The 25,957-nt window shown below is 42.9% G+C and overlaps 1 protein-coding gene and 1 long non-coding RNA gene across 3 annotated transcripts in view; one reads left to right on the forward strand and one right to left on the reverse strand.

The window, feature by feature from the left end:
• NAV3 (neuron navigator 3) overlaps positions 1–25,957 on the reverse strand; it is an 854,219-nt gene that overhangs the window by 701,386 nt on the left and 126,876 nt on the right. The window lies entirely within an intron of this gene.
• On the forward strand, positions 9,469–20,929 carry LOC115644393. The gene is made up of 3 exons (XR_003998488.1): positions 9,469–9,698; positions 18,522–18,587; positions 19,249–20,929. It is a non-coding gene; the product is annotated as an uncharacterized LOC115644393 (long non-coding RNA).

Consider the following 25,957-nt stretch of genomic DNA (forward strand, 5'->3'; position numbering starts at 1 on the left):
GAGATAGTTTACTAGAAACTAAAAGTCACACAAATCATCCCTTTCCTTAGACATCAAAGCTTTCAACAGTTTGCCTTTTCTCAGCATATGGCACGATGCTAAGTCTAACTTTCAACAGATGGTTACAACAGCAACACTTATCTGCATAGTGCAGCAGTCTGAGCTTCTTCTCCACAAGATGAATCTTTTTCCATGCAGAAGGCGGCTAGTGTGGAGCAGCAAGGCACTCCAAGATCACATATTAACACTATGAACATTTACTGTTCTATACAGGGCCGGCTCCAGGCACCAGCTAAGGAAACAGGTGCTTGGGGTGGCCAATACAAAGGGGGGACACTCCATCCCCTATTGGGGTGGCATGTGCATGTCTTTGGCGGGAATTCGGTGGCGTGTCCCTCAGTCCCTCTCTTCCTCTTTGAGCTGCCACCAAAGTGCTGCCAAAGAGGAGAGGGAGTGAAGGACCCGCCGCCGAACTGCTGCCGAAGAATGGAGCGGCGTGATTGAACCGCCATCGAAGTGCCGCTGATCGGCTTTTTTCTTTTCTGCCACTTGGGGTGGCAGAAAACCTAGAGCCGGCCCTGGTTCTGTACCTAACCTTTTCAAACTTGGTTGCTTAGAAGTAGGCACCTACATAAATGGCTTGAGGAGCCGAAGATGCCCCTTGCTACTGAAGTCATGCATATAATTTGAAACTAATAAAAGCAATCTGTTCTGTGTCCATCCTTGGCACTAGATTGAAATATACCACATCATTTTATTAGCGGCTAAATATTCCTGCAGCTGTACAGCTACTATTTTCTCCAGGATATTAGTCAAAACTCACAGGCTTCAAACCAGCATATACAATACTTACTAAGTACTTCTATTTACCAGTCTTCTGTGAATCTATGCCCTCCTCTTAACAAACAATCGAGCTATAACATTTTTGGTAAGGTAGTCATCAATAACTTCCCAGACATTCCAGACAGAAAGCTCAGGTTGTGCAATAGATATCTATGTAATCATTTCACCATCATTTTCTTACCCTTATTCTCCCTCACCTCTTCCTTCATATTATTTGTCATAGTCATGTGTCTCATTTTAGTTTAGTTTTTTTAGGGCAGGGACAGTCACCATCTATATGTTTGTACAGTAGAGGTATTTATCAAAGAGGGCTTTATTCCTGACTGAGATCTGTTATCACAGAATCATAGAAGATTAGGGTTGGAAGAGTCCTCAGGAGGTCAATTAGTCAACCCCCTGCTCAAAGCAAGATCAAGCCCAACTAAATCATCCCAGCCAAGGCTTTGTGAAGCCGGACCATAAAAACCTCTAAGGATGGAGATTCCTCCATCTCCCTAGGTAACCCATTCCAATGCTTCACCACTCTTCTAGTGAAATTTTTTTTCCTAATATCCTACTTAGATGTCCCCCACTGCAACCTGAGACCATTGCTTCTTGTTCTGTCATCTGCCACCCCTGAGAACAGCCTAGCACCATCCTCTTTGAAACTCCCCTTCAGGTAGTTGAAGGCTGCTACCAAATACCCCCTCACTCTTCTCTTCTGCAGACTAAATAAGCCCAGTTCCCTCAGCCTCTCCTCGTAAGTCATGTGCTCCAGCCCCCTAATAATTTTTGTTCCCCTCTGCTGGACTATCTCCAATTTGTCCACATCCGTTCTGTAGTGGGGGGCCCAAAAATGTATTTAGTACACATGAAATAAATAATAAAGACCCTAGCCACAAGCAGTGGCGTGAAATCCAGAAACAATTCATAGGTGTAGTTTGACTTCTGTATTTGGGGGGAAGCTCCAATCAGGCCAATGGGGGCCACGCATGGTGGTGGGGGAGGGGAAAATTCCATGCCTGCCCACACTCTTCCCAAACTACGCTCATGAGAAACATACTAGGAAACTCTGATTCTGAAACTACTCTGTTTGCCACAGAGCAAGCTGAGAAGACTTTGCTATCGGATAGTAACCTCCTATTCTGCCAAGTGAATTTCAGGCTGTTTTGTATGTACATAAATCGTATTTCTTTGTTTTTTCTGAGATCACATCATCCAACTAACAGCATCACCAGCTTGTGGCTGCTGGAATTAAAAACACTAACATTCCTGAAGAGAGCTTGTCAGAGTCCACTCACCAGTAGTGGCACCTCCTCCTGGTCGCTCTGGGGACTAGTGTCCTCCTTTGTGTGTCTGCGCATCCATTGTCCCTCTCACTCCAGCCTCCTGTTTGTGACTTGGCCCTCCGGCCAGGTCACTAAGTTCCTCCCCTTCTGGGGTATCAAAGTCTTCCAAGGAGAACTGTCCCAGGCAGTCTGCTCTCCACTGTCTGGTTCACACCACTTCCCCCACGGCTGATGGGGGAGCCTGGGGCTGCACTCTACTCTGGGTTCCAGCTCAGGGTCCCTCCCTCTCATCCGTAGCCAAGGTCTGCCATACCCCATACCTTGCTGCTTTTCCCCTGAGCCTTTCCAGCTCTCCCCCCTCTCTGGGTTTGCCAGCCCAAACTCCCTTCTCCCAGGGACTAATTGTAGGCAACCTATCTCTAGCCTCAAACACACCTCCCTTCCCCCAGGGAGCAACTGCAGACTTCCTTCCTGCAGCCCCCTTTCTGCTTTTCACTCCTGGGCTTTATACAGGCCCCTCCTGTTCCTGTCCATCTGAACGTTCTGTCTAATTAATCCCTGCCCTCCCTCCCCCACTGCTCCTCCTTCAGGTGCAGACTGGGGAGTTAATGGCCTACTTGGCCAGCTTAACCCCTTCAAGTCTTGTGTGGGGTGGATACCTCATCACATGACTATTGCATCATCTCAAGGAAGCCATCAGCTCTGCAAAATAAACAGATTTTACAGAGGGGACAGTGCTTTGACATGTAAATATCCATTTCTAATGTATTAATTATGGTATGTACTTTTTTCATTTTATAAACTCTTTGGGGCGGGGACGGTGTATTTTACATCTCTTTAAAGTGCCACCCTCGTACATGTTGAGTGCTGTATAAATAATAAACAATAATAGTAAACAACGTCTACACAGACTCAATCATTAGAGCTGGTCAAATCATTAATTGCACATGATTTATCAGACTAATTTTGTAATGTTGCTTCAAATAATTTATTTGTGACTATATTTTAAATTAATCTGTAAATGCTTGAATAATATTTAGTGACTAATTCATTCAATGATTTTCCCCTTTAACTGTTGAATAATTTATTGAATACATATTACCGTGGTTTGACCAACTTATTTACTGTTACTGCAATTTCATGTACAAAAAATATCTGTCAAACCATTCTATATCTTCCTTTTTTCCAATGGCTACCACTTAAGAGCAGAACCTGGCGTGTTTTCTCTTCTATTATTTGCATCTAGAATTATTCCGGTACCAGAATTTCCCACTAATAGCACTGAAATTCACGTGTTGCATAAAATGTCCTGCCATTATTCAAAATATATAAATAATCAATCTACTGGAGGAGAAATGAGTAAACACTGTCAGATTTAGGGATGCAAACTCGGCATGGGAGCTGTGCATTCCAAATCCATTAACAGCTGGCAAGCCTCAAGCTTTTGGGTGTGCATCATCCAAATGTGGTTTTGAAAGTTTACCCCTCAGAGCATACCTGGCAGCAGCTAAAAATGGTAAATGCTCCAAATCCTTTTCACATAATCACAACCGTGATGCCTCTGCCTCTGTCCTCCAAGAAAGATTTTGAGGGACAAACATGTAAGCAAAACTAAAACCAAATTGATTAGTCATTAGCGTTATTGTCATCTCCTCCAGAATTAAATGAGGGACTTCTTTTAAATGGCAAATTTCTGTTCCACTAAATCCTGTTTTTTTACTTCTCTTTTTCAAAAATTTTTATCCTCTTTTTTGTGCATGTCTTTATTGTCTTCCTTTCCAACTGCAATTATCATTTCCCAATATAATCCTCTCCCAAGCAGCCTAGATTTTCACCCCTTTGTAATGAAACAGATTCCTCACCGTTTTATCCACTAACTGGCTTTTACTCTCTAATCCCTGTTTGCCACCACTGCATACAACCTGAACCTTTCACCACCTAAACCAACCCATTCTTCACAGTCTAATTACCTTTTCCTTTGTACTCACCTCCTCATCTTCTCTAGTGTATCGGATTATCAGTTTCTTTTCTATTCAATAATAATTGTTCTTCTCTTTTTGCATTTTCTGGATAAAATGTCAGCTCTAATCTTTTCTCTTTTTAAAATATACCTCAGGCCCCTTTCTGTATTTGATTAAGTCATGTGTAGTTCCCCAATTTTATAGAATTGTTTCAAGTCAGTGCTATATAGTTGCGTTCGGTAATGTCAACAAAGGAAATCAACAGTAATCATGAAATAAAAAAATAGGTATAAAGTAATAATGCAAAGGACCATTCTGATCTTTTGGCTTTATGCACATGTATATTGGATGTTACAGGGCATATTGTTTCTTCTTTTATATTCTGGTTAGTGCTCTGACATTCCACTGTCCATGGCAGGTATATGGTAGATGGGGGAAAAATACTGTCCTCCAATAATGCAGAAATAGAGAGCGAGGGGGAGCACTTAATCTCTCACATGGTCAGATAAATCTGTCAATTATGTTCATTTCAGTTTGAGGAACACATAATTTTGTATCACTGTCAACCACTTTCTGAAACACCAGGCAACTAATCATGCTATAGCTACCTAAGTAAAATCAGATTATAATGTATTAAAGAAAAGCTGCAGGTCATCCTCAGATTCTAGTTTTAAATCTCCAGTGCTCTTTTATTTTTAAATATAACCTCTGTCTGAAGAGAATGAAGTATAAAATGGTCCCTAGAACAGTTAATCAGCTGCTGAAGTATTTCTTTATTTAACTATAACAAAGATTGCAGGTAGAAAGAGATTTCTTTCAGAGATAAAGAGCTCAATCCACTTGAGGGGGACAAAGGGGATTGAAAGCTGATTGACTCAGGTAGCTGAGGATTCCCCACCTTTGGTCATAGCGGTGTGTGTCAAGGATGGGGAGACGTCATGTGAGGGTGGAAACATAATGTGATGCACTCCTGCAACCAGAGTCTGGGAAAATGGCTCAGAGAGTCATTTCTGATTGCATAAAATAGAGAGGCCCCAATGCTGCTCTAATGTATGTGCCGGGGACTGTAACGGTCCCTAGTAAACCTCAGTATTGTGGAGGGCAGAAAGGTGGCCTAAAGCCACTCCTATCAATTCACTCCTCAGTACACTGAGCTCAGCTCAGGCACACCTAAACTTCTGCTTAACAGAAGTTCCTTCAAGACTGCATTCACTGTAGGTGATTAGAATGAAATTTCCTGGATTTCTTTACAGGGCCAGCTCTAGGTTTTTTGCCACCCCCAGCAAAAAAAAAATTTTGTCTGCCACCCAATCCTGGACTCCCCCCCGCACCAGTGCCCACCCACACCCCCTGTCACACCAGCCCTGGGCTCTCCCCAAAAAAACATGACCTCCTTGTTCATCACAGCAATCTCTGTTTACACTTGCAGTGGAGATCAAACCATTTCTCCTATTTTTATTTCACTTTAGTATAAATCTTGCCCCTCCATCCCCCGCAACCCCATATTTAGTGCTCTAAATGCACATAGAAGGCATAGGGACTAACCCTCAAACCTTGTACCCCGAAAGGGATAAGGGTTCAGGCAGAGGAGCGGGTGTGGGGCTGCTTGGGGGCTCTACACTGGCAGAGAAGCGGGGTGTGATGTACTCACAGAGGAGGGTGGAGGAGGAGAGGGGGTATCAGGAGAGTTGCAGGAGAAGAGGTGCAGGGGAAGGGGGGAAGTGTGGGAGGAGAGGGCTGGGGGCAAGTACAAGGGAAGAGGTGAGGGTGAAGGGAGAGTACAAGGGGAAGGGGTTCAGCGAAGGAGCAATGTGGGAAGGTACAAGTGAAGATGCTGGGAGCGGGATTGGGGGTGCAATGTCTGAGAGGGGCAGGCGCTGACAGCTGTTTCCCCAGCCCTGTGCAGGCAGAGCCAAGAGGACAGACACTGACCCCCAGGTGCCCAAGCTGCGGGGGTCCCCCGGCAGGACAGTATCCCCCGCTGCCCCGCTCAGAGCTGGGCTCTGCCTCTCCCCGCCCAGGGCAGAGAGGCGGGGGAGGCCCAGGCTGAGGCAGCGGAGGTGCGCAGCAGGCTGGGTCCAGGAGCAGGAGGTGGCAGATCCCTGGCAGCTCGGGCTGCCAGCCACTTGCCCTGTCAGTACGTGAGCTGAGATCCGTGCCCCCTACCCAGCCTGGCGGCCAGGGGCAGCTCTAGGTATTTTGCTGCCCCAAGCACGGCAGGCAGGCTGCCTTTGGCGGCTTGCCTGTGAGAGGTCCCCAGTCCCGCAGATTCAATGGCATGCCTGAGGGAGGTCCGCCAAAGCTGCGGGACCAGCGGACCCTCCGCAGGCATGCCGCTGAAGGCAACCTGCCTGCCGCCCTCGCGGCAACTGGCAGAGTGCCCCCCGTGTGGCTTGCCGCCCCAGGCACACGATTGGTGTGCTGGTGCCTGGAGCCGCCCCTGCCGTCGGCGCCCTGCACAGCCCATTTGGGCGGCGAAACACCGCGCTGCCCTGGGGAGACTCAGCAGAGCAGCAGCAGCAGCAGGACCCTCCCTGATCCTGGGCCCCACTGCCCTCCCTCCCCAGCTCCTCACAGACAGGCTGGACTGCAGTTTAGGCTGCCCTACCACTGGAGAGCCAGAGCATCATCCCCTGGAGCTGAGCTCCTCCCGCTGCCCTAGCCCGGCTTCGGGCTCTCCAGCGGCAGGGCAACCTGAACTGCAGTCCAGCCTGTGCAACTCAGGCTGCCCTGAGCGCCATCTAGCTACTGAATCCAGAACTGCAGTGTCAGTTCCAGCTCAGCTGACAGGGAACAACTTGGTGCAGGGCCCGCTCCCAGCTTTTTGCTCCTCAAGTAAAACAAAAGAAAAAAAAAGGGGTGGGGGGGTGGGGACTGGAGTGCCGCCCTTTGGAAAGTGCCACCCCAAGCACATGCTTGGAGCGCTGGTGCCTAGAGTAGGCCCTGTTTCTTTAAGGGAGTTGAAGGCACTTATTTCCCAACTGTCCAGTCATATATACAAAATATGAATAGGTACCAGTTGTGGAAAGAGTAGGCTTGATTTTTAAGTTTCAGTGAGATCTACCTAAACCAGCTTCTAGAAAATATATTCGTTAGTTTTAAAGTTATGAGTATTTAAATTTGAATGACTCAGTATGTACTATATTATATCATGTATTAGCTGAAAACAGGGCCGGCTCTGGCTTTTTTGCCGCCTCAAGTTAAAAAAAAAAAAAAAAGGTGGGGAGGGCGCCAGAGCAGCAAAGTGGGGGGGAGGAAAATAAGCGCAGCCAGAGCGGCAAGTGAGGTGGGGGGAACAAAAAAAAGGCACAGCTGGAACTGCAAAGCGGAAGTGGGGAACTGCAGCACAGCCGGAGCAGCAAAGCAGGGAGGGGGAAACAAAAACAAAAAAACAGTGCGGCTGGAGCGGTAAAGCAGGTGAAAAAAAAACCTGCAGCAGAGCCAGAGCGGCAAAGCAGGGGAGAAAAAAAACAAAAAACAAAGAAAACGGCACGGCTGGAGCGGCAAAGCTGGTGGAAAAAAAAACTGCAGCGCGGCAAAGCCAAGGGGTGGGAACAAAACAAAAACAAGGCGTGGCTGGAGCAGCAAAGCAGGGGGGAGACAACAGCGTGGCTGGCAAATCAGGGGAAAAAACAAAACAAAAAAAACGTACAGGGTGGCCGGAGCAAGGGTGCAGGGGGACTCCCTGTGTTGCGGGGGGGGGGGGGGGAGGGAGAGGGAGCTGGGGGGGGAGAGAAAGAACGGGGGCGGCCAGCACTTCAGCAGGGAGCTCACCCCACGGCCCCTCCCGCAGTGCCGTGCCACCTGCCGGGAAGGCTCCGTGCTGCTCCAGTCGGCAGGGAGGGAAGGACACAGGCTGCCCTGCCGAGTTTGCTGCAGGGTGCTCCCCTCCTCCGCCCCCTACAGGGCGGCCAGAGCAGTGAACAAAACAAAAAAAAAGTGGCTTTGCCACCCTAGGATTGGACGGAATGCCGCCCCATAGAATCTGCTGCCCCAAGCACGAGCTTGCTCACCTGGTGCATGGAGCCGGCCCTCGCTGAAAATATTCATAATGATACAAAGACCATATTGGAAGCATAAGCACAAATTGGATGTGCTTAATTTTTCAACCTCAATGTTGTGTTAACATTAGCTTTTTAAATGGACTTACAAAAAGCATAAAACTAAGAATAACCAAGACAATCAGGATAACACAGATTAATGGGATTGATTCGCCAGACTACATGCGTTTCCGTAATCTTGAAATGATGATTTTCTCAGAAATTTAAGGATTACAATCAGATGTCTGGAGGGCAGGCAGCAAGGACTGCATGGAATGGGATCATGAGAGTTCTTATCAGAATGTCTTTAATATGCAGAATTACTGGGGCTATGTAATTAAGGACAGTAATATGGATCTTTCAAATCAAGTATGTTAATTACCTCATCAATTGTAAATTACATAAATATCTAATGAAAAAGCCACGCAAGAGATTTAACAATTACATGCCACACCTTTGTCATGATTAATACAATATTCTAAATTCATGCAGTACTTAATTCAAATAGCTTATTTTGTGGAACCATAAAATGCACCCTTATTATGTATTAATATTGACAAGTAAAGTTATAATTGCCATTCCAAGCAGCACTTAGGCTGAGACTCCACCTATGTTATTTAGGTCTTAATATTTGCTTAAATTGAAAAGTTTGTTCAAACATATGAAAATGGAAACACTTTCAAAATTGAGGAACTATGATTTATTTTCCCATAGGAAAATTAGGAGATTTATAATTTGGGTGCCTGCTGCCCCACTCTGTTAGAAATCTTATGAAGTTAAGGTAACAGATCCAGAGGCTTTGACTTATAGTGCCAAATTTTAAGAACCTGAGGTAAATTTTTCAGAAGTACCTGAGTGACTTAGAAGCCTAAATCCAATTTTCAGCAGTGAATTACAGTAAAAATTATAAAATTAGGAAAGTGAATCTGAAATTCTTAGAAGAAGTTTAACTTAACTAACTTATAAACCATTTAATAGAAGTTCGGGAAGTTTCACTGAAAAGGTTCTCACAGAGTGAGTCACTGCAAACAAAGCCTCAGTCCAAAGTGAATTTTCAAAGCAGCTTACAAGCCATGAAAATAAAAGCGTTCTACTCAAACTGCTAATGCAGCCTTAAATGTGTTGCAGTTTGGGTAATGTCCACTATGAACTATAAATCGTCCCTGTAGTTTCAGTTCACTATGGTATCGTTCTTTACTTCCTGTCGTAAACTTTGTGTAGTTTTCTAATATGCTGCTAAATAGTTGTCATATTCTATGTCAGGGTGTGACGAGGCAGAGTGGCCCCGTACTGGTACTGCAGGGGTTAACACTTCTTTCCTAGCAGAGGAAGCCATGCCCTGGAAACTCTGCAGGGCATGCTCCAACTGGAGAACAGGTATAAAAGCTTACAGAGCTGCTTGGTCTGGGCTAATCTCAGGAGCTAGCAGTGTGCCTCCTTTTCCTCCGGTGGAGGAAGAGGGAGAGCCTGCGCACCAGGATCCAGAGGCCAGCCAAGCCGGGACACCCCCTGATACCCTGACGGAGGACGTCACAGAAGGAGAACAGACCAGAGGACTCCCCACAGCAGAGAACCTGTCATTTGTGGTAGGAAGTGACTCAGGGGAACATTAGAAGTAAACAGCATTAGAGCTGCATAGGCATTCGGCGTGTTGTGGGTGGATCCCTGCCAAGCAGGTGGCAAGGGGAGCTTGCCAGTACCAGAGCCCTGGGTCGGGATCTGGTGGAGAAGGCAGGCCTGGATCCCCCTAGCACCTTATCTCCGAACCGTTACGAATCCTAGGGACTCCGGCAGCTAGGCCACACTACCCTGCTTGTGAGGGGGACTGCACGGACTCTGGCCACTAGGCCACACTGCTCCTATGTGGGAGAGCGAGTTGCATGGACTCTGGCCACTAGGCCACACTACCCCGCTTGCAAGGGGGATTGTATGGACTCCGGCCGCTAAGCCGTACTACCTCGCTTATGAGGGGGAATTGCATGGACTCTGGCCACTAGACCGCACTGCTCCCACGTTGGTGAGTGAGTTGTATAGACTCCGGCCGCTAGGCCACATTACCCCACTTGTAAGGGGGATTGCATGGATTCTGGCCATTAGGCTGTACTACTCCCATGTAGGGAGAGAGAGTTGTATGTACTCTGGCCCCTAGACTGCACTATCCCACCAGATGGGGTGATTGTGTGGAAGGAGGCCATTAGGCCGCAACCGGCCGCCCACAGAAAGGTAGGTGCAGGAACTTGCGAGTGGTAAGGTGCCGACACCCCATCCTGCCACAAAGGGGCGCTGTGGTTCCAGGCTCGCCACACAGGCGTAGCTCTAACAGCAGTGGTGGGTGAAGTGACTTTCATTTTATTCTTTAATTTATAAAACCTAGGTTTATAAGCCTTTAGGTATATTCAGAACAAACACAATCAATTTAGAAACTATTGCTGGCCACAACAACACACATTTTACACACCTGCCTAAATCATCAGTGTTCAGTCTTAAACGGAAGTCATGTACTCCCTCCTAGCTATTATTATTAAGAATAATTCTACAACTGGCAGCTTTATAGTCACATGAATGTTCTATAGTCAGAGGAGAAAACAATACATAATCATGTTGGAGAAAAAAGACAAGAGAACCCACAAATCTGATGCTCTCATAATGAGTGCAAATAAGTTTTTCAAGAAATTTAAATTGGAGCACCCACAGTTACATCTGGTTATAATTTTTAAGCATCACTAGCCTCTCTCTGCTTCTTCTTACAATACTGAAGCTCTCTATCTGAGAGATATTAAGCTAACAGCATCCATAAAAACTCACACACAATGCAAATTATCAGAGTAAACTGCATTTCCTCACACCATGTTCTCTCTGTTTTAAAAAAGAGATGTTACTTCATCTCATCTCAACACCTCGAAGTAGGATGCAGTGTAACTAGTAGCCACTAGCCTTGCTTCCTCTGTGGACAAAGAATTTGAATACTGTGCAGAATCTTGAAAATAACATTGAGCAAAAATGCCCCAAATTTAAGATTGGAAGGCCCAGTTTTCCAAACAAAAAAGAAAAGTGCAAAATTCCACTATTTCTCCTAACCCGACTCAGCACTCCTTCTCCTAGTGCTCTTGCATAGTTTCCTTTTATCCCCTTTGTCACTCTACATAAGTGATGTAATTGGAGAGAGGATCAGAAGAACAATATCTTGCCCACTTCCCCAAACCTCACTGTGTTATATTTAGATGCTCCTCTTTAAAACAGGAACAAAAAAATCTACTGTCCATAGCTCATACCCTCCTCTGCTTCCTCTCCAGCCTTTTCTTCTAGCCACATAACCTGTTTTTTTCATCTCACTATCTCCAACTAACAGGAACTCTTGGTATTCAACAAACACCTGGGTATATTCCAAAAAGTCCATCCCATTATGTAAAGCTGGCCAGCATCTTTGGAGTTTTTCCTGCTCCTTTGACATTGAGGCATCCCAGGATAAAGGTGAGGTTGGTCCAACTAGGGCTGGCTCAGCAGATCAGTACATTTGGTGGTAGCTGCAATCATCTGTTCCAGATTCCAAGCTTTCATTTTTTAAAAAAAGTCTCTAGCCCTTAGAATTGTGAAGATAATCTTAAAAATATCAACTAGATTTAAACCATCATAGTGTCTCTGTCTGGTCTATGGACAATCTGGAACATTAGTTCAAAGAAAGGTGAACTGCTCACATTCAGATGAATGGGGTGTTAACCCTGAAGTCTAATGTTAATAATATGTCACCATGGTTAACTATTCCAAGGCTGATCAAGCCAAGCAAGAAAGAATTGGGATAATTACACTAAAGATCTACTTACTCTTCTCTGAGTGGCATCTTCACTTTGGCATCACAAATGAGGAGGGTGGTGAAGCATTGGAATGTGATATCTACGGAGGTGGTGGTTTTTAAGGGCTGGTTTGACAGAGCCCTGGCTAGGATGATTTAGCTGGCGTTGGTCCCGCTTTGAGCAGGGGATTGGACTAGATGACCTCCTGAGGTCTCTTCAAACCCTAATCTTCTATGATTCTGTGAGAGAAGCCTGGGTTGTGAATGAAGCTTAGGAAAATATAAACATGTTTTTTCCCCACCAAAATGACCTCTAGAAGGATAATAAATATCCCTAGAATATTTTCCCCTTCCCAAACAAGTCAACATAATTACAATTACATGATGTCTATGAAATAATTCATTCTCTCCGCAGCTTATATGGGAAAGCAGCAACTTCTAAAACCATACAGTCACTGAAGATACTTGAGAACGGGGAAAACATTACATTCTTTGAGGATACTGTGAGCATTACAAATGTCCTAGCTCCCATCCAGCGGCAGATCCAGGCACCAGTGCTCCAAGCATGTGCCTGGGGCGGCAAGCCGCGGGGAGCAGCCTGCTGGTTGCTGTGAGGGCGGAAGTCAGGCTGCCTTTGGCGGCATGCCTGCAGGAGGTCCGCTGGTCCCGCATATACGGCAGCAATTCGGTGGCAGGTACGCCGAATCCACGGAACTGGGGACTTCCTGCAGGCACGCCGCCGAAGGCAGTCTGCCTGCCATGCTTAAGGCGGCAAAAAAGCTAGAGCCGCCCCTGCTCCCATCAGCATGAGAAACAGAGATGCTTCAAACAAAGGTTCCCTCATAGAAGTGTTCGGCTCTATCCACTAAATCAACAGGTCACCCCACAAGATTGCTGTTTTGCTCATATCTAATTTACTGCATAATGAAAAGAGCCATGAAAAATTGCATTGTTCAGCATCCATTAAACAGAGATTAAACAGTGAAGGTCACTCCAGATATTGAAGCATTCACAGCAACAGGTTTTAATGTGAGGAGGAACCATGATGATCCCCCGCCCTCACCCTCAACATAAGATAAGCAACTAATTTCCACAAAATGATTTCTGCATCTAGTCCACTCACCTGCAGCTGAATTAAAGCACAACTTTTGGAAAGACATCCAGCCTCAGTTTAGAGAACCCAAGTGATGGGGAACTGATCAGTGTCAAAGAAGCTGGGTCCCACAGTGACCAGCCTGCAAGCATCCTACTGATAGCAGCAAGAAGCAGCCACACGTTACAAATGAGGCTTCCTTGCAATTTAATAGGTACATCTACCTTTACCCCGCCTGAAATATAGATTTCTATGTTAAACTGAACACAAACTGCAGCTGAACTAGACTGAGAAGCCAGTATGCAATAACATGTTCCACGCTGCTGCTCAACTAAGTAGACAATATTGGTGTCTTCTCTTATCTATGAAGTGCCATATTCTACAGGATGATGCACTGATTTGTTTCTAACCTTATTACATAAACATTCAATGATCACATTTTAAAAAAAAGTTTTCAGTCCTTACTGCCTTTACCTGCTGTTATGGACACGCAGTACAGTGAATCACAACACAACAGTTCTAACAAGCTCAATAAAAGAAGGCTGGTTTGGGCTCATTTCCTATATAACTAGCATGAGTTATTAAAACTCACTGTAGGTATCATTTATATCAACATAATCTTTTCATGACAACAGTGGATAAAGTCCTTTCAACCAAACAGAGCATATACACACAGTTCAGACAAACTTATTATCTGCAATATCATCATCATTGGGAGAAAAAAACCCAGACCATCAGTATGTAGGCAGAGGGGAAAAGTAAAAGTTATTATCAGAAGTAAATGAGAAATGTTTAATCAGTCTGAGCTACTTTTGCAAGAAAGAGCACAAAAGTTGTGCCCATAACAGTGAGCGTGAGACCTGATCCAACTCTCACTAAAGTTATTTGTAAAAGCAGCAAAGAATCCTATGGCACCTTATAGACTAACAGACGTTTTGGAGCATGAGCTTTTGTGGGTGAATACTCACTTCGTCAGATGCATGTAGTGGAAGTTTCCAGGGGCAGGTATATATATGCAGGCAAGCTAGAGATAATGAAGTAGTTCAATCAGGGAGGATGAGGCCCTGTTCTAGCAGTTGAAGTGTGAAAACCAAGGGTGGAGAAACTGGTTTTGTAATTGGCAAGCCATTCACAGTCTTTGTTTAATCCTGAGCTGATGGTGTCAAATTTGCAGATGAACTGAAGCTCAGTAGTCTGGTCCTGAAGTTTTTTTGCTGCAGGATGGCCACCTTAAGGTCTGCTATAGTGTGGCCAGGGAGGTTGAAATGTTCTCCTACAGGTTTTTGTATATTGCCATTCCTAATATTTGATTTGTGTCCATTTATCCTTTTCCGTAGCGACTGTCCAGTTTGGCCGATGTACATAGCAGAGGGGCATTGCTGGCATATGATGGCGTATATTACATTGGTGGACGTGCAGGTGAATGAACCGGTGATGGTGTGGCTGATCTGGTTAGGTCCTGTGATGGTGTCGCTGGTGTAGATATGTGGGCAGAGTTGGCATCGAGGTTTGTTGCATGGATTGGTTCCTGAGCTAGAGTTACTATGGTGCGGTGTGCAGTTACTGGTGAGAATATGTTTCAGGTTGGCAGGTTGCCTCTGGGCGAGGACTGGCCTGCCACCCAAGGCCTGTGAAAGTGTGGGATCATTGTCCAGGATGGGTTGTAGATCCCTGATGATGCGTTGGAGAGGTTTTAGCTGGGGACTGTATGTGATGGCCAGTGGAGTCCTGTTGGTTTCTTTCTTGGGTTTGTCTTGCAGTAGGAGGCTTCTGGGTACATGTCTGGCTCTGTCGATCAGTTTCCTTATTTCCTCATGCGGGTATTGTAGTTTTGAGAATGCTTGGTGGAGATTTTGTAGGTGTTGGTCTCTGTCTGAGGAGTTAGAGCAGATGCGGTTGTACCTCAGTGCTTGGCTGTAGACAATGGATCGTGTGATGTGCCCAGGATGGAAGCTGGAGGCATGAAGGTAGGCATAGCGGTCGATAGGTTTTCGGTATAGGGTGGTGTTAACGTGACCATCACTTATTTGCACCGTGGTGTCTAGGAAGCAGACCTCCCGTGTAGATTGGTCCAGGCTGAGGTTGATGGTGGGGTGGAAGTTGTTGAAATCGTGGTGGAATTTTTCCAGAGACTCCTTCCCATGGGTCCAGATGATGAAGATGTCATCAATGTAGCGTAGGTAGAGAAGGGGCGTGAGTGGACGAGAGCTGAGGAAGCGTTGTTCCAGGTCGGCCATAAAAATATTGGCATATTGTGGGGCCATGCGGGTGCCCATAGCGGTGCCACTGATATGGAGATATATATTGTCATCAAATTGGAAATAGTTGTGTGTGAGGATAAAGGCACAGAGCTCAGCAGCCAGTTGTGCTGTGGCATCATCAGGGATACTGTTCCTGACAGCTTGTATTCCATCTGTGTGTGGGATGTTCGTGTAGAGAGCCTCTACATCCATGGTGGCTAGGATGGTGTTTTCTGGAAGGTCACCAATGCGTTGTAGTTTCCTCAGGAAATCAGTGGTGTCACGGAGATAGCTGGGAGTGCTGGTGGCATAGGGTCTGAGTAGAGAGTCCACATATCCAGACAGTCCTTCAGTGAGAGTGCCAATGCCCGAGATGATGGGATGTCCAGGATTTCCAGGTTTGTGGATCTTGGGTAGTAGATAGAATAACCCTGGTCGGGGCTCTAAGGGTATGTTAATTTGTTCCAGTGTTAGTGTAGGGAGTGTCCTGAATAGATGTTGCAGTTTCTTAGTGTATTCCTCAGTGGGATCTGAGGGAAGTGGCCTGTAGAATTTGGTGTTGGAGAGTTGTCTGGCAGCCTCCTTTTGGTAGTCAGACCTGTTCATGTTGACAACAGCACCTCCTTTATCAGCCTCTTGGATGATAATGTCTGGGTGGTTTCTGAGGCTGTGGATGGCATTGCGTTCTGCACGACTTAGGTTATGAGGCAAGTGATGTTGTTTTTCCACAATTTCTGCCTGTGTACGTCGGCGGAAGCATTCAGTGTAGAGGTCCAGGCTGTCATTTTGACCCTCAGGAGGAGTCCATGTGGAGTTCTTCTTCTTGTGCTGTTGGTGGGAGGGTACCTGTGTATCAGTGCACTGTTCAGTGTTGTCCTGAAAGTATTCTTTGAGTCGGAGACGGCGAAAGTAGGCTTCCAGATTGCCACAGAACTGTATCACATTAGTGGGAGCGGCAGGGCAAAAAGAGAGTCCCCGAGATAGGACAGACTTTTCTTCTAGGCTGAGTGTGTAGTTGGATAGATTGACAATATTGCTGGGTAGGTTGGGGGTACCACGGTTGTGGCCTCATGAGGCAGGTAGGAGTTTAGACAGCTTATAGTCCTTTTTCCTTTGTAGAGAGATGAAGTGAGTAATGTAGATCTTCTGTCTTATTTTAGTGAAGTCCGTTTGTATGGAAGTTTGGTTATTAATGAGAGTCTCCAGGTTGGAGAGTTCTTTTCTGATGTTTTCCTGTTTGTTGTATAGGATGCTGATCAGGTGGTTCCTCAGTTTCTTTGATAGAGTATGGCATAATCTCTCACTGTGGTCTGTGTAGTATGTAGATAGCAGTGGATTTTTTACCTTTAGTCCATTTGGTATGATGTCCATCCATTTGCATTTGGAAAGGAAGATGATATCTGTCTGTATTTGTGCAAGTTTCTTCATGAGGTTGATGGATTTCCACTCCATACGGCTAAATGCAGTGCTTTGCATGGTGTCAAGTATCAGAGGGGTAGCCGTGTTAGTCTGGATCTGTAAAAGCAGCAAAGAATCCTGTGGCACTTTATAGACTAACAGACATTTTGGAGCAAGAGCTTTCGTGGGTGAATACCACTTCATCAGATGCATGTAGTGGAAATTTCTAGGGGCAGGTATATATATGCAGGCAAGTTAGAGATAATGAGGTAGTTCAATCAGGGAGGATGAGGCCCTGTTTTAGCAGTTGAGTTATTTGATGTCTTTCCTTTGACTTCAGTGGGAGCTGGATCAGAGCCTTGCTGCAATTCATATTTGCCCCCCATGAAATGGCTAATTGCACACGTACTTGTGCATGCACACACCCATTCTGGGTTCAGACATTTCTGTTTTCCCATACAATTGCAACTACTGAGGGCACAGAGCGTTGTGTCTGCATTTTTGTGGGTACAATCTGCTTCACCTTCCCTTGAAAATGTGTAGGGTTTAGTCTAAAACAAACGTAACCTTGCATTAGCCTGATTCAATTATTTCTTACATTGCATTATGCTGTTTGTAAGGAAAGACGCAATGCTAAGCTCCATATGCTATGCCCCAGCAGGCAAAGATTGACACAGCTTTTCTCATTCTATCACCATAGATATCCCTATGCTTCTTGCAACAACAATAGAAAATTAGGGGTCCAACCTCCTTATGCTTCCCTCTCACACACACACATATCCTGTTATCCAGTTGAAAAATACTATTTTCCCAGGCTAGGAAAGGTCAGCTGTCCAAAAAGAGTAGAGTAAAATTTCTAAATCAATTTTCACTGGCAGGGCCAGCTCCAGGGGTTTTGCCGCCCCAAGCAGCCAAAAAAAAAAAAAAAAAAAAAGCAGGGATAGCAACCGCGATCTGCAGCATTTCAGCGGGAGGTCCTTCGCTCCGAGTGGGAGTGAGGGACCCTCCGCCAAATTGCTGCCAAATCCCTGAAACTGCCGCCCCACTCCCGAGTTGCCGCCCCAAGCACCTGCTTGATAAGCTGGACCCAGAAGTAGAGGACTCAGAAGTAGAAGACTAAGTCCCCAAACACACAGATATAACCTAACAGAATACCCTGAAAACGCAGGACCTGATCCTTGCCTCTACTCTGTCCCTTCTACACAATTTCTGCAACACAAAGGGGACAAAGAGCTGTCTTAAACAGTCAGATGGGGAGTTCCCTTGCACAGGGCTGTTATTGCCAGCACAAGTTCAGTGCTGCTTAGGCAGCTTTAAAATGCATCAGGGTCTACATTGGTCACCAGCTGCCCCAAGATTTGGGGTGTTCATATGGTTGAAAATTATCTGCATCTCCCATACCCAGGTGCACTGAGTATTTGGCCCAAAGTATTCAAAGTGTGCTTACATTAATTTGATTAAGAAAACTAAAGGGAGAAAGAATGTTTTGAGCCTATTTTGGCCTTTTTTTAAAAAAAATTTCTTCGCGTCAGCCTCTATAAACACCTATTCAAACCAATGCCATGTGACTAATTATCATATTATAAAATAAGTCTTCTGACATCATAAAGGGTTTTTAAAAAAAAATATATAAACACATACAAATGACATGTTCTATATTATAGCTTTATTTGATCTTCTTTATAATCTTACAGTAACAAGAAAACAGCTTCTCGCATACAATAGTAGGCTGTGTGTGTCTTCTATTTTAAAGACTTCTCTTCAAAACTAATAGTACATATTCTTCTTCCTATTACTCCATTTTAGTAATAGATTTATTTAGATATCAGCAGTCAAATTTATGGAAACATTTTGAAGAGTGGGTAAGTTGAAAAACTTTCTATTGCAGTGATCACAGGACCCAGGAAAATGGATGGTACATGACTTTTCAAGTGACAAGTGAGTGAAGCACAAGGTGAGAACTGGCATTTAATAGCTGATAAATACAGGTAATGTCTTTAAAAAAAATCAGTAAAGACTATCATTAATTTAAATTCAGCTTACACTAGCTGCAAGTAGTAAAATAATAGCTGATGTGGGTCTTATGTATATTTCTCACTTTTCTCAGGGTAACTGTATGGATATTAAAAGTGGTCTGTGGTGACAAGAGTTAAGAATTCGAGCTAGGATCCTTTTCACCCATCCGTTTATGGTGGGTCTGAGATGACACAAGTCGAGACTTAAATAGATTGCATTATGTGCACAATACTAGCCATGCATTTATACTTTACTGCATCACAAAGAGAAAGTCAACTATGATTTCAGAGAGACAAAGTAGGTCAGGTAATCTATTTTATTGGACCAACTTCTGTTGAGGAGAAAGACATATAAGAAAAAGCAAGAAATAGTTTAATAATTACCCTATTACCAAAGCAAATAATTTCATTGAAATCTAATAGTAGTTTGCAATGGCAATAGAGAATTCAATTTGGCTTTTACGGGTACTTGCAACTGTTCAGATTTCTCTCTTAAACACGCTGGATTTGGATGCTACCAAAATATTATTTTTTAGGTCACTGTGGGGTTCATCTAGATAGTTAGATCTGAATCTTTTTGTTTGTTTCTTTTGCTTGTAGGCTTTTCGAGACCCTGATAGAAAACTCTGTATGAAGGATTGAGCTCCTGGGTTCAATAGATCCCTGATCCCTGCCACACTCCTAGTCTCTACAGATCTTTCTTTTCTTACCACTGCTTCCTAGCCCACATGGGCCTTCTCCACTCATACTTTTGAGTTTGTATACAGATTCAAAGATTCCATTCAAGAATTCCCCACTAATCTTATATGGTATTTTATGCTTTGCCTTGTGTATTTTTGCATACAGTGACATATTACTCTATTCATTCCATTAGCGAATTCCCCACTAATCTCATTAAGGGCTTTTATATGCATAATGCTGTGACTGCTTCTGCACAGTATACTCTGTATTACTGAATTAACAGCCATAAGGGATTACATAAAGAAGTATGGAAATAGTTAAGATGCACAATCCATTGAAGTCTGTCTGGCTACTAAGAGCTTGTGTCATGCCTTCCATTTATATACTGAAATTCTTACCATTGTAGGACAGCCCTATTTATGCTTTGCCACATACATTTCACTTACACAGTGAATCACCCGCAGTTATGAGTGATCAGATAATGTAGAAGAGAGTGATGCTACCTGGTCAAGCTCATCTAGTAGCATTAAGAACTAAAGGGAAATATTTACAACACAGCATGATACCATTATGCTGTACAGCACTGTACAATCTCCATTTTACGGTATGACATCAGTTAGGTCTTCTGAGGTCATCACCATGAACACTGGTGAGTCATCCTCTAAGCTGAAAAAATCAAACATGTCTCAAAGGAAAGAACAATCTCAGTAAAATTGTAAAAGGCCATTTTCATATGCTCAAGCTGCAAAGACAGAAGGAGAAGGAAAAATGTGGTCCCGCAATTCAGATCAGTGGCAATCACCTTTTGCATGTTTGATAAGCATCTTTCCTAATGTGAAGTAGTGATGAACTGTGCAATACTCAATGGAGTGAGAAATGGAGATCTACATCTCTACTTGCAGAAGTGGAAAGTGACGGTGCAGTTGATGCAAATCCACAAAACCCTTTGAGGAACTCAGATCCATACAGAGTGCAGATGCAGCCACGTTCAATCAGATCATCCCACTAATTGAGCTGTTGTATAAAGGAATGGCAAAGGCCAGAGGAAAACATATAGCTGGTGCAAGGCTATGAGGTCTGTAGACTGCCTGTGCACCTCCATACTTAAACAGTGGCTTGGAGAGCCAGAATATCATAGCGTGAACATTATTGCCGTGCTGCCAACCACAATTTTTTAGCAACCACAATTCATGCTGTTCACAGACATATGTAAAGAGTCTGATGTATCCAGGACAGACCATTCCTCATCCAAAAAATGTTTAGTCACTAGGACCTTTAAACATGCACAAAGATCTTTTCCAGCAACAATCAGATGAGCCTATTGGCGGATCAGATAATACAATTTGGTCCAGTTTAGGAGAAGCTGGGCAACAGCAATCCCTTCCTTATACCCAGTGAATAGGTTTGTTGTGTTGCTCACATGTCTAATGACTATCTCAAAGAGGAGGACACTTTAAGTACTGAGACAGCACATTAAAATATTGGCAAGAGAGAAAACTAGCAATTGTTTGCCAACAATATCAATTGTTCAGTGCTGCAAGATGAATGGTCAGGGTAGGAAACAGTTTTCCAATGCTGCAAGAGTTTGAGTTTTTGAAAAATTTCCCATCCCAACACAGAACAAAATGTCAACATTTCAAAACTTTTTCATGAACTGACGAGCCAAAAAAAATTTCAGATTAGATCAATCAAAATGTTTCATTTTGATTTAGACTTTTTAAAAAAGTACTATAGAATCTGAAGATCACATTTTTTTCATGCTGACTTACACACCTCCATCTCAGTCCATGGTTTGGCAGTAGAGCATCCCCTCTCACTTCCATCATGCAGTTCTATAAGAAGTTTTTATTTGCAATTTTTAAAATTAACTTAAATACCCTTTGCTCTGTAGAAGAGTTTCGCAAAGACACTTCTCAGCATTTAAAAATATTCTTAATTCCAAGTGCCAATATAAATAAAGAAAGAAAGAAGAATTAGGGCTGTTCACATTTCACTCACGCAATTAACTCAAAAAAAATTAATCGTGATTAATCAGAACTTTTATTGCACTGTTACACAATAGACTACCAATTGAAATTCATTACATATTTTTGGATGTTCTTCTACATTTTCAAATATATTGATTTGAATTACAACACACAATACAAAGTTTAAAGTGCTCACTTTCTATTATTATTTTTATTACAAATATTTGCACTGTAAAAATGATAAACAAAAGAAATAGCATTTTTCAATTCACCTCATACAAGTGCTGTAGTGCAATCTCTTTATTGTGAAAGTGCAATTTACAAATGCAGATTTTTTGGTTACATAACTGCACTCAAAAGCAAAACAATGTAAAACTTCAGAGCCTACAAGTCCAATCAGTCCTACTTGTTCAGCAAATCACTCAGAGAAACAAGTTTGTTTACATTTACAGGAGATAATGCTGCCTACTTCTTATTTACAATGTCACCTGAAAGTGAGAACAGGCATTTGCATGCCACTTTTGTAGCTGGCATTGCAAGGTATTTACATGCCAGATATGCTAAACATTCATATAGCCCTTCATGCTTTAGCCACTATTCCAGAAGACATGTTTCCATGCTGATAATACTCGCTAAAAAAAAAAAGTGTTAATTAAATTTGTGACTCAACTCCTTGTGAGAGAATTGTATGTCTCCTGCTCTGTTTTACCCACATTCAGCCATATATTTCATGTTAGTAGAAGTCTCAGGGTATGGCTACATTTGGAATTTCAAAGCGCTGCCACGGCAGAGCTGCGGGAGCGCTGCCGCGGCAGCACTTTGAAGTGTGAGTGTAGTCAGAGCGGCAGCGCTGGGAGAGAGCTCTCCCACCGCTACATGTAAACCACATCTCTTACGGGTGTAGCGTGCAGCGCTGGGAGCCACGCTCCCAGCGCTGCTGCCCTGATTACACTGACGCTTTACAGCGCTGTATCTTGCAGCGCTCAGGGGGGTGTTTTTTCACACCCCAGTTGCAGCGCTGTAAAGTGTGAGTATAGCCAAGCCCTCAGATGATGACCCAGAACGTATTGTTTGTTTTAAGAACCCTTTCACTGCAGATTTGACAACACACAAAGAAGGTACCAGTGTGAGATTTCTAAAGATAGCTACAGCACTCGACCCAAGGTTTAAGAACCTGAAGTGCCATCCAAAATCTGAGAAGGATGATGTGTGGAGCATGCTTTCAGAAGACTTAAAAGAGCAACACTTTGATGCAGTAACTATATAACCCGACCCACCAAAAAAGAAAATCAACCTTCTGCTTGTGGCATCTGATTCAGATGATGAAAATGAACATGTGTTGGTCCACACTGCTTTGAATTGTTATCGAACAGAACCCATCATCAGCATAGATGCATGTCCCCTGGAATAGTGGTTGAAGCATGAAGGGACATATGAATCTGTAGCACATCTGGCACATAAATATCTTGTGGCGCCGACTACAACAGTGCCGTGTGAATACCTGTTCTCACTTTCAGGTGACATTGTAAATAAGAAGACGGCAGCATTATCGCCTGCAAATTTAAACAAACTTGTTTGTCTGAGTGGTTGGCTGAACAAGAAGTAGGACTGAGTGGACTGTAGGCACTAAAGTTTTACATTGTTTTATTTTTGAATGCAGTCATTTTTTTAACCTAATTCTACATTTGTAAGTTCAACTTTCATTGTAAAGAAATTGCACTATAGTAATTGTATTAGGTGAATTGAAAAATACAATTTGTTTTTTACAGAGCAAATATTTGTAATAAAAAATAAATATAAAATGAGCACTATATACTTTGCATTCTGTTATAATTGAAATCAATATATTTGAAAATGTAGAAAACAACCAAAAATATCTAAATAAATGGTATTTTATTATTTTTTAACAGTGCGAGTAATCATAATTTTTTTAAAATTGTGTGATTAATCACAATAATTTTTTAATCGCTTGACAGCCCTAGCATAAATACAAAGCTTTTCATATTCTATCAGGTGTATCCAGTTGACATAGTCTCTTATCTTTATAGGGCATATAACACAATGAATAATTATGGCCCTCTGATTTGACAAAAATAAAGTGACTGTCCTACTCATCTGTGCAATTTGTTAGTGTAGAACAGTGGTTTTCAACCTGTGATCTGTGGACCTGGGGCTCTGTAGACTACATCTAAAGTGTCAGCAAAAGATTGTCGTTGCCACAGAACACTCATTTTCAACCTGTGGTCCATGGCCCCCTGGGGGTCCGCAGACTATATCTAAGATTTCCAAAGGGGTCCAGACCTCCATTCACAATTTTTTTGGGGTCCACAAATGAAAAAAAGGTTGAAAACTACTAGTGTAGAAACATACAACCTTGAAATGCATCCCTCAAAGCAACTTTAAATTATAAATCTCTTCACTATTTCTGTGAGTTCAAAATTCTGTTTAAAAGCAGGGAAACGTGCTTCCCTCCCACCCAAAGGTCTCTTCTTCACCAATGTCCATTAAAGCTTTCCTTTTGAAAAATCGATTATCTTTCATTTTATGGTTTTTTTTCCAGCTTCAATTTCAGTCACTGCATATATTTTAACTCTTCCTTCTTCAATTAACCATCAAAAAATGTCCCCACATAAATGTTCACAAGTTACCTTAAACACTTAGCATTCACAAAATCATTTGTTTCATAAAGGAACTCTTACAGTCACTCCTAGAATTCAGCTTTAAAAGACAGCTAGTTGGTCATTCCATATTCTTCTCTTGATGTGAATGCATAATTCTGAGCAAGAAGAATGGAGTTACTTATGCAAATTGACGGGAGGGGGAAAAAAACCTGATCAAAATGTTAGGCCAAATCACGGAATCTGGTAGCTCTAAATTCACTGGCAGTTGTGTCTGAGCATCTAAAGGCAGAATCTGGATCTCTCTCATCAACGTAATTTAAAGGTTATATTTAGGTGTTAATGATCATCGCAGCAAATTATATGGAGCAAACAAGCTTCTGAAGTTGATTATGCTTAAGTGAAGCAGAGGTATCTGATGACCACAAATACTAAGACCAAGTATACTCCAGTGTTATTATAATAATAAAGTTAATAATACTTTGTACTTCTACTATGTAATGCCTTTTCTTCAGAGATTCTCAAAACCTCATCAATCTAGTGTGGTAGAAAAGTATTAATATTCCCACTGTAAAGATGAATAAACTGAGGCAAAGATCGGTTAAGTGACTTACACATAGTCACATGCCGCATCAGTAGTAGAGCCAGTAGGAGAAGCCAGAAGCACTGATTCCCAGTCATCTGTAATACCCACTGGACTATACTCCCCTTCCTATATTGGAAGGAGGAGTGAGTTTTACAAAAGCTCTCAGCCTTTGTCCTAATTCTGGCTCCCATTGAAATCAATGAGACTTTAACCACTGACTTAATGGTACCAATCAAACCAGTGCTGAGCACTTTTAGAAACTCCCCTCAAAAATGGTGACTATTAACATCACCAAAGAGACCCTAAAATACCACCAAAACGGTGCAGATGTTTGGTCCCACATTGACCCCTGAGTATTTTTTGCCCATTTGCTCTTTGAATGGTAAAATCGGTTGTAATGTCACATGGTAATAGGCTGGTCTTAAATAATTTCCCTAGTGCTTATTCATACAAGGAAAATTTATTCTTGTGACCTTTGCATCTCAGAATTAAACAGAATAATTAGAAGAATTCTTCTATAATTGAAACTCCTAGCATGATTATGGGCAGCTCAACTCCAGAGATTTTTACTTTTAATCTACCCCTCACAAACTCTGTAATGAACATTACAATTAAATGCATCAGGCAATAATAATAATAATGATATGGTGCTGCTTAAGAAGTCCAGTAATTTTATTTAGTAACGTGAGTGCCATAAACAGACTGCACAAGAGAATAATTTGATTATAATGAATTCCTGACTTGAATTCATGTTTTTGAACTTACTTTCAATGAACATTGTATGAAAAAAATATGACTATCTGACTGAGCTACTAATTTTTATTTGAACATCAGCAGGCAAAAAGGACAAGTGAAACACGTGGAGAATATTTAATGTGGCTGCAGCTTCTATGACAGAAATGAATCAGATGCACCCAAGAGTCAATGTATTATTCTCATGGAACTCTTTTCCTGCTTTCTTTCCCATTGAAGTTAGGAGAATATGAAGCGCTCAACAAACGTGTCATTCCTCTCTTTTTTCACCATTTCACATATAATTAACTTTTGTAGTTTTTCCTGCCTCAGTTCAACTCATCTCCTTCTGCATACAATATTTTCTAATATGAAGGCACAATAAGGACTCTGTTTAGAAGAAACCTCAGTGAGTTATTCATAAGTCAATACATATTCAGAAAGCAACATTTTCTCCTTAGCGTTGTCATGGAATGGATAGCTCTGACTTTCTTCTCTCCTAACCACCAAGCTACATCACACACAAACATACCATATGGCCAATGAGAAATTTAATGTTCCCTAATAGCAATAGGTATATGTAAATAGTATTGGAGTCAGTACCCAGCATTAGGTTAAGGAGTTGGTTGGTAATTATCCAATGCTAAGCCAAATGCTTCTGTAAAATTGCTATAGAATTTACATGAAATGGGATGAAATCCATAGGGTTCTATGCACATTAGTTA

The sequence above is a fragment of the Gopherus evgoodei genome, chromosome 1, assembly GCF_007399415.2.
Source record: "Gopherus evgoodei ecotype Sinaloan lineage chromosome 1, rGopEvg1_v1.p, whole genome shotgun sequence".
NCBI classification, from domain to species: Eukaryota; Metazoa; Chordata; order Testudines; family Testudinidae; genus Gopherus; species Gopherus evgoodei.